The following is an 11,112-nucleotide window of genomic DNA, read 5'->3' on the forward strand; positions in this document are numbered from 1 at the left end:
ATACAAAATACACCACAAATTTATGCCAAGTAGAAATCAGCAAGGCCTCTGGCATTACTATTAATCAGATATTACCCCAAAGATGCAGGATGTTTTTCTGTTCATAATTAGACCCATTTGTGATTGTAACCATTGTGGCATGTAGCAGGAAGGAAAATTTTGCTATATCAAAAAAATATATATATATGGCAGATGCTTTTGCATTCAGGAAAAAGGTTTGGGTTGTGGGTAATAGTAGTAAAAGTTAGTGTTATACATGTATATTTTATTATAGGAGGTCTGCCAGTGCCCAAATATTATCATTGGATTCACACTCTTTACAATAAGTCTACTATGTGGACAAGGTTCCTGTGGGTACCTACTAACTAATCTGTTTATATGCTAAAACTCTGTCATGTTCCTATACACAAATTTAGGCAGTTCCTGCTAGACAAAAGCACAAAGCTGGCCTAAACTCCAAATAGGCAGAATGAGCAAATTTTGTTTACTGGTGTCAGCTTGTGCACAATGATACCTCAAATATGAGAATCAGGGAACCAAACGCTGGCCAGGCAGTGACTGCTAGAATAATAAGCCTTTTCTCTGATTCCCTGTTAATGAATCAAGCATGCAGTCTCAAGTGGACAAAATCCTTCTACTTCGTCTTAGGTGGAGGAAGAATGTTTTATTGGCTTACTGTCTCCTTACCTCCCTATACCTGTGACAAGAAGGTCAATTTCAAGAGACCTATGGGAAGCACTTCAAAACATGAGAGAGAAACTAATAAAGGTCAATAGAGAGAGGGAAGAGTGGGTACTAAGCAATGGAGACAGTTGGGTTAAATGGAAAGAGAAATTGTCTCAAGTAGAGGGGTGGGAGAGAACAGCAGAGGGATATTAAGATTAGGTCATATTTGCTATTTACATCTTGTGCCAGGCTATATCCTCTCCTCACCCAACTTTAATTCTAAACTTCAATAAATGTTGACCACACAAAATAAGCTTTTTAAAAATATATTTTATTAATTTTTTACAAAGAGGAAGGGAGAGGGAGTTAGAAACATTGATGAGAGAGAAACATCGATCAGCTGCCTCCTGCACACTCCTCCCTAGGGATGTGCCCACAACCAAGGTACATGCCCTTGACCAGAATCGAACCTGGGACCCTTCAGTCCGTAGGCTGCCGCTCTATCCACTTAGCCAAACCGGTTAGGGCCAAAATAAGCTTTTAATAGCAATGTTTTAAAGGAGTAAGAAGCAGCAAAATGTCCACACAATTCATGGTGAAATGGGCCAGAAAGAAGATAGGAGGCATAGAAAAAAACAGATAGAGGACTCAACAAAAACACACTTTCAGGAAGTAGTAGAAGTATGATAGCCCAAACATACTCAAGAGCCATTAGAGTCTAGCCAGCAAGGCTCAGTGATTGAGCATCAACCTATGAACCAGGAGGTCAAGGTTTGATTCCCAGTGAGGGGATATGTCTATGTTTCAGGCTCAATCTCCAGTGTAGGGCATGCAGGAGGCAGCCAATCCATGATTCTCTCTTATCGTTAATATTTCTGTCTCTCTATCCCTCTTCCTTCCTCTCTGAAATCAATTAAAAATACATTTTAGGTTTAAAAAGAAGTATCAGAAGTACACAGAGCTGGTGATTCAAATCACTTTCATTTCTTATTATTCAAAGGACTTGTAAACTTAGATATGTTATATGTAGATAGTATATTTGTTCCCAGCAGATGTGTGAACTCTATTAATTTTCCCAGGAAGTTCAAAAGGTTAGCAAGACTGACCCTACTCTGTATAATATGTGATCCTACTATCCTAACACAGCAGCTCAGAAATAAAGGACTTCATTCCCTTTCTCTTCTCTTTTACAGGGTTTTACCCAGGTGAAGAAAACATATATTTGAGTTAAAATGGCTAAGGTATGAACACTGAAAAAGCAGTTATGTTAAAGTTTCTAGAGAGTCACAAAGATTTCTCAATCACACAGAACTGGTCTTAAAGGTTGACCAAAGTATTTATTATTGGACAATTTATTTGAAAATGGAATATAAGTCAGTGTTGCCCTATCTGGACATAGACAATGATATTTTCTAAACCTCTAGTATGGACCAAAATATGACAAAGTTTCAATAGAGATATATCTGTTCAGATGATATTTCACCATCTCCAAGCTCAGCATTCTCATTTCCAACCTCATCTTCTTCTTTTAGGAGTTTCTCTTTTTCGATATCTTTTTTTCTTGAGAAATGTAAAAACCGACCTGCAATAGCAAATTCAGGGCCTGGTTATAACTCAGAGACTAAACAGAGCCCTCTAGAGGCATCAGAATCATGGGCAAGATGAAAACAGCATTCCTGGGGCTCCAGATTGAGATCATTTCTGCACAACATAAAACATCAGGAAAATAATTTTAGATACAAACTGTTGGTCTCAGATGACTGTCTAGGAAATACCTATAATAGAGACTAAAGACCTCTATGAATAGCTATTTTCTAGTCTATACAAGCAGCAGGGACATAAAATTAGAGGAAGAAATAATTGCTAACATCCTACTTTCCCCAGTGAAATTGGGCTAAGTCACGGGAATTTGGTGATGGGAAGGTACAATTCCATTACCATCTATTCCATGAGGACACTTAAAACCAGATCCTGACTTCCCAGATGTCCACAAGGATAACCCCAGCCTTTTCTGAAAGTCCTTAAGACAACATAGCTGACCAGTTTCTATAGTTTTTCTCCTCCCAAGGAACCCACCACCCTTACACGGGGTATGGCAGCAGATGTTTTATTGGGCCATCCAGCAATGAAATTCTGTGGGTAAGGGCCAGCTTCATGGACAGGCAGCCTATGCAGTTGTGCAGAACCTCATGCTGTCGCCATCTTCAAAGTCTTAATAATTTTTGAACAAGCAATCCATATTTTCTTTTGCATTGGGCCCTGAAATTATGCAACTAATCCTGCCATGAGTCTTAAGAAAATATGGAGTAATTATCACCTTTCACCCAAAACCTGCCCCCATGAAAACATATACTTAGCATAGTAATTTTAATATATTAGTAACTTAAGAGTGTCAAAATATAGCCTAATATCAATGTCTTGCTGTTTCAACTATATTTTTCACTTTGTCACACCTTAAAGTAACAAAAAAAATTTTTTTGATAGCATGTGGTTGTAGTGATTGGGAAAATACTGTCTCAGCATCAAAATATGTGTGTTGCTGTAATTGCAGGAAGGTACCTATCAAAAATCTAGTTATTTCCATTCTCCCTAAAGGTACCTACAAATAACAAAAACTTGGGAAGATAACTGCTTGTAATTAAGAAATATGGACCCACTCAAAAAATTGTCTTTGCAGGAAGGATTGGCAATTAAGGACTCAAACTCATCTTCAGGAAATAAGAATAAGACTACAAGAGATTGAATTTCCCTTTTACTTGTTTATGAGGGATTATTCTCTGGACCACACAATTTGTGGAGCCTGATGCAAAATAAAAATGCAGAGCCTTTTGTTCAAAAACTAACAAGAAGTTCAAGATGTGACAGGAGAACAATAAGCCAAGTGCGAGGTCCAGTCCTTCCGAGTGTTGTGATCTGTTGCAATTGCACAGGTCTCATTCTCATGAAGGTGTGTCTGAGCATGTCCATCTCATCTATTTCACATAAATAAACTTCAGGAAGAATTTCAGGCACAAAAAAAAACCTTCATTTTTATAATTACATTCCATATTACCTGTCTTCTGTCTGCTAATAATAATGTCTTACTCTGATAGAAAGCATGTAGGTAGAGTGGACCTATCCATAGGAATGAGAAAAGGGTCATCCTGGATCGAACAGTGACTTTTTTTTTTTTAATCCTCACCGAAAGATATTTTTCCATTGATTTTTAGAGAGAGTGGAAGAGAGGGAGAAAGACAAAGAGAAACATTGATGTGAGAGAAACACATCACTTGGTTGCCTCCTGCATGTGCCCCAACCAGGGCCTGGATGGGGGAAAAGCCTGGAACCTGTGCCCTTCCTTGACCAGAATCAAACCTTGGACCCTTCAGTCTGCAGGCCGACACTCTATCCACTAAGCCAAACTGGCCAGGGCTCGAACAGTGACTTTTTTGTATGACCTTGAGAAAGTCACATTATCTACTTTCAATTATTTTACTTATCTAAACTAATAAAAGAGAAGTATGCAAATTGACCATACCTCCACAACACCCATCAGCCAATGAGGAGTGGATATGCAAATTAACCCAACAAAGATGGTGAGTTAATTTGCAGTCACGGAGCGGCCGGGCGGGGCAAGACGCCTGCTATGAGGGGGAGGGCAGGGGGTGGAGGGAGCTACAGGACCAGCGCTCCAGCTGGAAGCGAAGACTTGCAGGCTCCCGGGCAGCCAGGAGCGAAGCCAGGGTGAGGAAGGCCTATTCTTGCATGAATCTTCGTGCAACGGGCCTCTAGTGGAGTAATATTAAACCATATAATCTCTATCATCTCTTCAAGTACTGAATCCCAGAGTCTTTCATTAAAGACATTTTGGGCAATTGATAGATATACCAGCTTCAAAATGTTATAGCATTATTCCCATAACACACAAAATATTCAACAAATACCAAAATACTTCCATAAAATTATATTTCTCAGTTGTCTCCCACCCTAAAGGTTTACAATTTTTAGAGGAAAGAATTAAGATATACAAATTGCCAGTTATAAAAACCATCATGGGGTTGTAAAGTACAACATAGGGAATCTATATCCTATATAATAATAGACAAATATGCAAATTGACCATACCTCCTACACACCCAGAAGCCACGCCCACAAGCCACGCCCACCATCCAATCAGAGCGAGTATGCAAATTAACCCAAACTAAGATGGCTACAGCCACAGAGAGCAAGGTTACCTAGGTAACAGAGGAAGCCAAGCTTTCTACCAGCCGTTGCAGGCCTAAGCCTCCACTCAAGCTACAAAGTTTCAATTATAGAAGGTAAACAAATTCAAACAAATGGCAGCAGAATGGAGCTTGAGCGAGCAGGCCAGGGTTGCCGCTGGCACCAGGGGAAGCAAAGCTTTCTGCACACCCTGGCCGGACCCACCCGCTTAAGGCAACAAAGTTTCAATTATAACCCCAACACAAATGGCTACCGGCCTCGGAGGGAGCCCCAGGCTTGGCTCTGCTCCAGGCTACAAAGTTTCAGTTGTAGAAGGAAAATAAATTCCAGATACCAGGGTCTCCACTTGCATCCCAGGGGGCATGGCCCACCTGCAAACCACCACAGGCCCCTCGCTCAGGCCGCCCCATGCCCCAAGGGAACCCCACCTTGATCAGGGACATCCTTCAGGGCAAACCAGCTGGTCCCCACCCCTGTACCAGGCCTCTATCCTATCTAATAAAAGAGAACTATGCAGATTGATCATCACTGCAACACACAATATAGCTGCCCCCATGTGGTCAAAGATCCTGCCCCCATGTGGACACAAAATGGCCACCACAAGATGGCCAGCAGGAGAGGGCAGTTGGGAGGCACCCGGCCTGCAAGGGAGGGTAGTTGGGAGGCACCCTGCCTGCAAGGGAGGGCAGTTGAGAGGGACCAGGCTTGCAAGGGAGGGCAGTTGAGAGGGATCAGGGATCAGGCCTGCAAGGAAGGGCAGTTGGAGGTGATCAACCCTGCAGGAGAGGGCAGTTAGGGGTGACCAGGCCAGCAGAGGAGGGAAGTTGGGGGCAAACAGGCTGGCATGGGAGTGATTAGGGGGTGATCAGGCTGGCAGGCAGAAGCAGTTAGGGGCAATCAGGAAGGCAGGCAGGCAAGCAGTTGGGAGCCAGCAGTCCTGGATTATGAGAGGGATGTCCGACTGCCCGTTTAGGCCCGATCCTAGGGATCGGGCCTAAAGGGGCAGTCAGACATCCTTTGAGGGGTCCCAGATTGGAGAGGGTACAGGCTGGGCTGAGGGACAACCCCCCTCCGTGCACGAATTTCGTGCACCGAGCCTCTAGTATATATATAAAAGCCCAGCAACCATTAAGGCGGAACGACCAGAATGACCAGAATGACTGGTCGCTATGACATGCACTGACCACCAAGTGGCAGATGCTCAATGCAGAAGCTGCCCCCTGCTGGTCAGTGCACTCCCACAGTGGGAGCACCACTCAGCCAGAAGCCGGGCTCACAACTGGCAAGTGCAGTGGCGGAGGTAGGAGTCTCTCCCGCCTTCATGGCAGCACTAAGGAGCAGTGAGCCAAGTGGTAAGGAGCAAGCAGGCCAGCAGTAAGGAGTGAGCAGGTGGGTGGTTAGGAGCAAGGGGTCCCAGATTGCGAGAGGGCACAGGCCAGGCTGAGGGACACCCTCCTGTGCATGAATTTCATGCATCGGGCCTCTAGTATAGTCAATAGCTACATTTGGTGTCAGATAGTTATTGGACTTATTGAGGTGATCACTTCATAAGGTATATAAATGTCTAATCACTATGTTGTACACCTGAAATATTAGTATACAAACTAATATTGTATACTAGTGGCCAGGTGCATGAAATTTGTGCACGAGGGGGGAGGGTGTTCCTCAGCCAGGCCTGCACCCTCTCCAATCTGGGACCCCCTCGAAGGATGTCCTACTGCCGGCTTACAGGGATCGGGCCTAAACCGGCAGTTGGACATCCCTCTCGCAATCCGGGACTGCTGGCTCATAACCGCTCACCTGCCTGCCTGCCTGCCTGATTGTCCCTAACCACTCTGCCTGCTGGCTTGCTCACCCCCAACTGTCCCCTGCCGCTCGCCTGCTCACCCCCAAATGCCCCACCTGCCAGCCTGATCACCTCCAACTGCCCCCCGTGCCAATGTGCTCACCCCCAACTGCCCCCCTGCTCACCTGCTCACTTCAAACTGACCCCCCGCTGTCCTGATCACCTCCAACTGACCCCCACTGACGGCCTACTTGCCCTCAACTGGCCCCCCTGCTGGTCTGCTTACCCCCAACAGCCCCACCCCCCACCATCCTGATCACCCACAACTGCTGTCCCATCCTGGCCTGATCACCCACAACTGCCCTCCCCTCTTGGCCTCTAATCACCTCTACTTCGGCCCCGCCACCATGGCTTTGTCCAGAAGAATGTCCGGAAGGTCTCCTGGAAGGTCTCCCAGTCTAATTAGCATATTACCCTTTTATTAGTATAGATAGAGGCCTGGTGCATGGGTGGGGGCCGGCTGGTTTGCCCTGAAGGGTGTCCCGGATCAGGGTGGAGGTTCCCTTAGGGTGTGGGGTGGCCTGGGTGAGGGCCTGTGGTGGTTTTCAGGCTGGCCACGCCCCCATGGGGTGAGGGTCTCCACTGGGGGGGCATGGCCAGCCTGGGTGAGGGGCTGAGGACTGTTTTCAAGTTGGCCACAGCCCCTTCAGGGTGGGGGGTCCCGCTGGGGTGCCTGGCCAGCCTGGGTGAGGGGCTGATGATGGCTGTTTGCAGGCTGGCCACACACCCTGGCGACCCAAGCTCCCAGCTCCTCCTTTTTTTGTGTGTGTTTTTTCAGCGCCTTCTTTGAGTGGAGGCCAGGGCAGGCCAGGACAGGCGGGAAGCTTGGCTTCCTCCATCGCCAGGGGCAACACAAACCTCCTGCTCACTCCAGCTCCGTGGCCACCCACCATGTTTGTTGGTTAATTTGCATACTTGCTCTGATTGGCTGGTGGGCATAGCAAAGGTATGGTCAATTTGCATGTTTCTCTTTTATTAGATAGGATTAATTGTAATTAAACAATAAAATAAAAAATTCTTTTTACAAGTTTTACAGTGGTTTGTTTGTTGGTTTGTTGGTTTCTTGGTTTGTTTGTTTGTTTGTTTTGTTTTTGTCAAACCAGATATCTTGGTTTGAGAAATACAGTCACATTATCTCTACATGAACACATATCTGAAACTATTAGAGCAACTATACACATGGAGAACTCAGTCTATTTCTTCTTCTCTGATGTCATGAGGCAGTCACTGGAGAAATGGCCCTTTGGTTCTCAGAGGATGGTCTTTAGAAAACCAGACCCTCCTTTTCAGAGGATTGAGGTTGCAATTTCCCAAAGCTCTCTACTTCCTTCACTGTTTTCTTCACACAAGACCTTCCTACCCTCATCCCTATTCCCAAGAGCAGATTGGCCTGCCTTGCCCAAAACATGTCCAAAGCCAACTTTGTCTTCACACTCCTTGGCACACGGTGGCAGCTTGGCTACAGAATCATCTAACAGGTTTTTTGAAAAAACATTCTAAGAACAAACATGAAAAGAAAAATTTTCACATGTGAAAACTAGATAAGCCTTCAAAACAAAATCTCAGACTTGAAATATTTTCTTTCTATAGAGAAGATTCAATATCCCCTGGGGATCAGAGAGATATGCTGATATCTGCAGAAAGAGATGGTTCTGAGGTGGGACACAGGAATGCTGTGTGTAGATGCTATGCCTGCAGATGCTGCAAATCACCCCAGATGATGGTTTGTGGTCAGAAGAACATGTGAAAGAGGGTGAAGGACATCCACCTGATTCCAACTGTTTCTCTTCTCCAGTGTCCAGCTCATCATTGATCTCCTCACATGCAGCCTCACATAGATATTTACATGAAAGCAAGAAAGATACAAAGGCTCTGAATCAGAAACTCATATCTTGAAACATCTTTAGCTAGAACCACCTTTGAGGTTGCTGGAGCTGCTCTCAGCCCCTCAGAGCCTCTATCCCTTCCTGGATATACCCAGAATTTCTGACCCAGTCCTGTGTCCCCACTCCTGGTGCTGAAGTCACTGCTGTCATATATGATACCACGTTTCGTCGGCACTCCTGATCCAAAGTCACTGAGACTTAGAGTCCACAGAAGTATAGGTATCATTTTCTAGAAATGTACTAAGGACAAGATGCAGATTCAACATCCCACATCACAATGGGCCCCTTCTCATCCACCACCCACAAGTTCTCCTCATCCTCATCGCTTTTCTAGAACCTACCTTGACACTTTATTTTCTTTCTGCACTGCTGAATTGCCAAGAACATGAGAAAAAGAAGCAGGCAGGGCCCCACGATGAAACTGAAGATAGTTGTCATAAATAAAATCCTAGTGCCAGTATCTGAGCCTGAATGGGTCTCGAAAGAAAACATATCCTCTGGATGGGAAGGGACATGGGGGAATCCTGCCCCTTCCTGTCACTTGTTGGATGCTCAGGATAGTGAAGTCACAGCTTCAGGCACAATGGGAGATTGTGAGAGCCTAGCAGGGACTGGCCCAGCCCCTCTCCCTTATGAACCTCAGCCCCATCCTATACTACCCAGAAAAGTTACAGAAGAGAATTCTAAGGAGTATCAGGAAGTTTCACAACTGCCACAGATTTGAGGTTCAGAAGCATCATATCTAGCCCCCTTCTCAGAGCTAGAGCTCATCCACATCAGAGCCGGGAGAAAGATCAGAGGACTCCTGGTCAAGATGAGAATATCCTCAAAGGGCACAACACCCACGTGCATGGCAAGTGATCTAGTTCCCCAACTTTTCTGCCCCAACTGACCCCAAGGAAAGAAAAGCCCTCCTGAGTAGGGACTCCTTATCCTTTTCTGAAGAGTCAAGAAGAGTCCCTCGGGGCACATTCAGTCTTGTGTGAAATGTGTGCATCAGAGAGAATCTTAGACTGTCTCTCCTGGCACATGGAGCAGAATGAAGAGAACACTGTATCTACTTAAAATGGAAGGCAAACTTTCCCTAGTGTCTCGACAGCAAAGAAGAAAATAGAATTGTCCAGCCATTACCAGAGCATAAGACACGTTCACCTTGTATTCTTGGGATGCCTTAAGCCCCCCTCATCTAAAGTGCCTGGAGAAATCCATCAGTTCAGGCCATAGACTCACCTAGTGTAAGAACACATACAGGTCATGGAAGTACTTTGGAAAGAACATTTTTACATTCTTACCCTGTTTCCCATGGCTGCCATAACAAATTGCCGCAAACTGAGTGACTCAAAACAGCAATTTGTTCTCTCACAGTTCTGGAGGCTAGAAGTCCAAAACCAAGGTGTCAACAGAGCCATGCTCTTTCTGGAGGCTTCAGGGGAAACTCCTCCCTTGCCTCGTCCTCGTTTCCTGTGCTTGTTGGCAATCCCTGGTGTGTCTTAGCTTATAAATGTATCACTCTAATCTCTGCCTCCATCATCACATGTCATTCTCCTTGGGTGTCTCTCATTCTCACATGGTGTTCTTCTCTCTATGTCTGTGTCTAAATGTCCCTTTTCTTATAAGAACAGTAGATATTGGATTAGGGACCACTCTAATCCAGCAGAATCTCATCTTAACTTGATTGCATCTACAAAGACCGTATTTCCAAATAAGGTCACATTCTGAAGTTTTGGATGGACATGAATTTTGTAGGGACACTCTTCAACTTAGTACATACCTCATCTTCAAAGCTGTCAAAACTAATTCTCCTTTACAAGAGTTTTAATCCAAAGCCCAGGCCTCTCCACTCAATAGGGCGCCTCACTCCAGTATCCTCTTCACCCTTGTTGTCTACAAGTGCTGTGAGGAGGACTCCCTGCCCCTGTACAGCACCTCAATCAGCCAGATTCTGCCATTCCCCAGACCAAACACAGTTTCCCCAGGCAGCCAGTGCAGAGACATTCACATTGTGATAGAAAGTACAAAAGAGAGAAATCACACCTCCAGGTAATCGCCAGTTTCTATGAACACATCCTGGAAAGCATAATGGGTTGTATAAAAATCCCCAATGTGACTACTAATTCAAAAAACTGTGTTCCATGCTTTTTTTTTTTATTCCCAATAGAACTGGTACTAGGTGTCTGTGATCAACAGTGACTCACACATCAGGGTATCAACATCATTCATTAGAGTTATAGAAATGCACAGAGTAGTAAACCCTGAGTTGAACTCTCCAGGGCTTCATATGTCATACCAAAATAAGGACCAAGGACTAACATTTTAAATAGAGTGGTTGGCTATTTTTCACACAGTTGTTACAAGTTTAGTCTTCCAGGAAATAGGCTCTGAGGTGAAGATTTGAGAACAGCAAGCTTATTGATAAACTGTGCTTGGAGGGGGAGGTTTCCCTCAGCCCAGCCTGTACCCTCTCTAATCAGGGACCCCTTGAGGAATGCCAGCAGTAGGACCTCCCCTTCA

The 11,112-nt window shown here is 45.0% G+C and overlaps 1 long non-coding RNA gene across 1 annotated transcript; it reads right to left on the reverse strand.

Moving 5' to 3' along the window:
- Nucleotides 1–1,983: 1,983 nt before the first annotated feature.
- Nucleotides 1,984–9,148, reverse strand: LOC129149689 (uncharacterized). Its single transcript, XR_008556532.1, has 2 exons — nucleotides 8,943–9,148; nucleotides 1,984–2,248 (listed from the first exon to the last, which is right to left on the reverse strand). It is a non-coding gene; the product is annotated as an uncharacterized LOC129149689 (long non-coding RNA).
- Between the last annotated feature and the right edge of the window lie 1,964 nt (nucleotides 9,149–11,112).

This window comes from Eptesicus fuscus, chromosome 7 (assembly GCF_027574615.1).
Source record: "Eptesicus fuscus isolate TK198812 chromosome 7, DD_ASM_mEF_20220401, whole genome shotgun sequence".
In the NCBI taxonomy this organism is placed as follows: domain Eukaryota; kingdom Metazoa; phylum Chordata; class Mammalia; order Chiroptera; family Vespertilionidae; genus Eptesicus; species Eptesicus fuscus.